Source organism: Euphorbia lathyris, chromosome 3 (assembly GCF_963576675.1).
Source record: "Euphorbia lathyris chromosome 3, ddEupLath1.1, whole genome shotgun sequence".
Taxonomy (NCBI): Eukaryota; Viridiplantae; Streptophyta; class Magnoliopsida; order Malpighiales; family Euphorbiaceae; genus Euphorbia; species Euphorbia lathyris.
In genome coordinates this window covers 24061262-24065212 of record NC_088912.1, presented here as the reverse complement: position 1 = coordinate 24065212, position 3951 = coordinate 24061262, and the positions used below count along the sequence as shown (strand labels likewise).

The following is a 3951-nucleotide window of genomic DNA, read 5'->3' as shown; positions in this document are numbered from 1 at the left end:
TGATTTTCGTTAGACTAAATCGGCCCCAAAAATTTACTTATTCAATAACGAAGATAAAACAGGCTAAAGAGAGTTCTAACAAATTAAACCCGGTCCAAGTCGATCCATGTTTTGATCTTAGGAGGAGAGGAATTTTAATCATATATTTTTTAGCCTAACTTATTTGTGACTCCATTAGCGGGTGATGTTCGGGTTATATGATTAACTAGCTCGGGTCGACGACTCCCGAAACTACGTAATTAGACTTAGGCTAACACAATTTAGTTGAAATAGCCACCCTAATGGGCTTCCTATTTCTCCTAATTAAAAGCCCAAAAATTATAACCCTATTTCTAAGCCCAACCCCCACTTATCTTATTGATTTTCCACATCTCTCATATTAGATCCCATACTCTTCTCTCCTTCTTCACTTCACCCCCCCCCCCCCCCCCCCCCCCCCTCACTTCTCCTATGGCGATCGACTCCCTCTCCTCGGCTCCATGAATTCCGGCCTCCCTTTTAGCCGATTTCACTCTCATCCACACTCTTAACTTGGGTCTATGGCTTTTGTTCGATTTCGGGCCTTTAGGAGGCTCCGCCGGACTAATTCCGGCGACAGCGGCGGTGACTTCCGCCTCCGATGAAGAGTTTAGTAGCCTGAGGAGGTTCAGTCGATATACAATCTACATGCAAAGGTGAATTCCTGAGGTTTGTGACTCTTTCCTCTCCTTTCCGATTTCGGTTTCTATTGGGGTCTTTTTGCGAGTTCCAGGAACTCCTCTAAGCATATGAAATATTCTGGGTTTTCAAATTGAGATAAATGCTTGCTGAGTTTGTTTGGGTTTGAGACGGCTATGGGTTTGTTCACTGTGTTGGTTTGACGTTTGGCTTTGAGATGTCTATGGATTTGTTCACTGTGTTGGTTTGATTTTGGCTTTGAGATGTCTATGGATTTGTTCACTGTGTTGGTTCGATTTTGTGATGATCTATCCCCTGTTTCTAACCTCCATTATTACTTAAATGAGTTTGATTTCTTTGTGTGAGAGGGTTTTTAGGACTCTCAACTCTCAAACTGGTTCTAAGAATGCAACCAGAGCCATTACAGGCTCTGGAGGGTATTCCGGGCCTTCAAACCGATTCGCCCGGGAATGAAACCTAAGTCTCTGTTCTTGTTTTAATGATATTATGTGATGAAAAGTGATAGAAATGATGAAGAAGCAATGATCTAGAGACAATTCATATAAATATACACATGTATGAATAGACTAGAAATGTGTTAACCTTGCTCTTTTGATTGATTGTTTAATCTTACAATGTTGAAGATGGACTTGTTCTTTTGCCCTCCACCCTTGTTACAGTGAAGCTCTCCTCCTATTACAGACGATATTGTTTTTTTTTTCTTTCACCCCTTACAGTGTTATTTTTTTTTGCTCCCCTTTTTACATTGAGATTCCGGATCCTTTTTTTTTCCCTTTACAGCAATGGATCTTTTCTATTTATAGTAAGAAATTGACTGTGAATTATTGATCATCATTTTTATCTATTTCCTACTGTGCCCTTGAGGGTTGTTTTGTCAATCTGCTTGCCCCATTTTACAGAGAGTGAAGTTTCTTCGATACTTGCTGAAATGATGTCATCTCTCTGTGTTGAATTATTGATTATTCTTTTGGCAAAAATCCCGTTTGGTCCCTGTAATTGTGATTTTTTGCAGACTGACGCCGTTGGATTGAATTTTGACCTGAGCGGACTCTGTTGGACTCGTGCGGACAAAATCCCGAACTTTGGAATTTGTTAGGCTTGAACTGATAGTTATTTGTGCCTTGGAATCAGCCTTGAACGGACAATTACCCGTGCTTTGGATTTTGTTGGACTCGTACGAATAATTCTCCGAACTTCCGATTTGTTGGACTTGTACCACAATGAGATAACTCAGCCACTTGAATATGATTCGGTCACAATTTAGAATGTGCGTTCTGATCTTGCTTTTCGGGGACAACGGAAATTTTTGGGTATCTCAGACATTGGCTTCCAAAATTACTGTAAAAAAACAAAAATAAAGAAATATTTATATACCAAAAATTCCATTTTTAAGCGTTCAATTGTCGTTAATTTATTGACTTTCAATTTTCGAATCCATTCGTCATAATTCGTTATTTAGAAATGGACTATATTCTAAACGTTTAATTATAATATAAATCGCAATCAAAGTCAATATTAACTTTAACTTTAATATATGATGTAATCATAATTCGCAATTCAGACTATAACCATTTCTAAATATAGTTTACAACAAATAAACAAGTATTGAAATGTTAATTCGATGGATTGACATCTGAATCTTAATTAATAAATTATAACTCGAATTCCAGCAAATTCAATTTTATTCAGAATACGAGGAATATATCTCGAATAAAATTCATAATAGGTTAGAATTATATCTTAATTCTATTAAGTTGCACTTTGAATATAATTCGATATTTTTACCGATTTATATCGAAATACGACAAATTAGCCTTAATAGCATAATTTTCCCCCAATAAATCATTTTCGAGATAATGCCATATATTCTGGATAATTCATGAATTGTTTAAATTTTGAGTGAAATTTATTAAAAACTTAAAAATTGGTCCGGACAAAAATGGGTATCTACATCTGCCCCCCCTTTGTATATCTCCATTAAAAATGGAGTATAAAAAGTACATATAGATAGCCATTTTTGCATTTTATTGAGCGAAAAATTAAAAACTCAAAAACAAAGAAAGGTTTAGTAAAACTCCCTGAATATTTGGATCAATCTGTATTGATCTGACTTGATTTGTGCTGATTTGATTATGATATGCGAGCTTTTATAGCGACTCCCCGCAACTGATATGTGAGTGTTTAGAGCGGCTCCCCGCAACTGTTATGTGAGTGTTTAGAGCGGCTCACCGCAACTGATATGAGCTTTTATAGCGGCTCCCCGCGGCTGGAATGAGCTTTTATAGCGGCTCCCCGCAACTGGAATGAGCTTTTATAGCGGCTCCCCGCAACTGATATGAGCTTTTATAGCGGCTCCCCGCAGCTGATGTATAGAGCGGCTCCCCGCAACTGGAATGAGCTTTTAGAGCGGCTCCTCGCAACTGATATGAGCTTTTATAGCAGCTCCCTACAACTGGAATGAGCTTTTAGAGCGGCTCCCCGCAACTGATATGAGATTTTATAGCGGCTCCCCGCAAAATGTTCATTGGATGTAGATAGTGTTAATCTCTTGCTGATTTTTCAATTTGGGTCGATTTTACTAGGGATTCTCTGGATTTTCAGTTTTAGCTTATGTGGCAATGGTTCTGAAGTTCGTGCCATGTAGGAGGAGTTGAATGAATGGATGAACTCTCTGTTATTGTTAGGTTGAGTGGAATGGCTTGAGAATGTTCATTCTTCGTTTTGAAAGGCTTTCAGACTGGGCTTTCTCCAGTTTTGAATGAATTTAGACTGCTCACTCTGCAGTTTTGAAAGACTCTGGAACTGGGCCTTCTGCCAAGTTTGAATGAATTTAGACTGCTCACTCTGCAGTTTTGAAAGACTCTGGAATTGGGCCTTCCGCCAGGTTTGAATGAACTTAGACTGCTCACTCTGCAGTTTTGAAAGACTATGTAACTGGGCCTTCCGTCAGGTTTGAATAAATTTAGATTGCTCACTCTGCAGTTTTGATTGTGCTCAACCCAACAAAAGGAGCGTGCTCGACCCGGCAAAGGGAGCGGTTTGAAGTGTAGGCGGTGCTCAACCCAACAAAGGGAGCGTGCTCGACCCGATAAAGGGAGCGTTATGGATTGTGCTCGACCCAACAAAGGGAGCGTGCTCGACCCGGCAAAGGGAGCATTTTAAAGTATATACGGTGCTCAACCCAACAAAAGGAGCGTGCTCGACCCGACAAAGGGAGCGTTATGGTTTGTGCTCGACCCAACAAAGGGAGCGTGCTCGACCCAGCAAAGGGAG

General features: G+C 39.7%; 1 long non-coding RNA gene across 1 annotated transcript; it reads left to right on the top strand.

Annotated features, from left to right (window-relative positions):
* Positions 1 to 444: 444 nt before the first annotated feature.
* LOC136223592 (uncharacterized) lies at positions 445 to 2070 on the top strand. The gene is made up of 2 exons (XR_010686020.1): positions 445 to 687; positions 1691 to 2070. It is a non-coding gene; the product is annotated as an uncharacterized lncRNA (long non-coding RNA).
* Positions 2071 to 3951: the final 1881 nt, after the last annotated feature.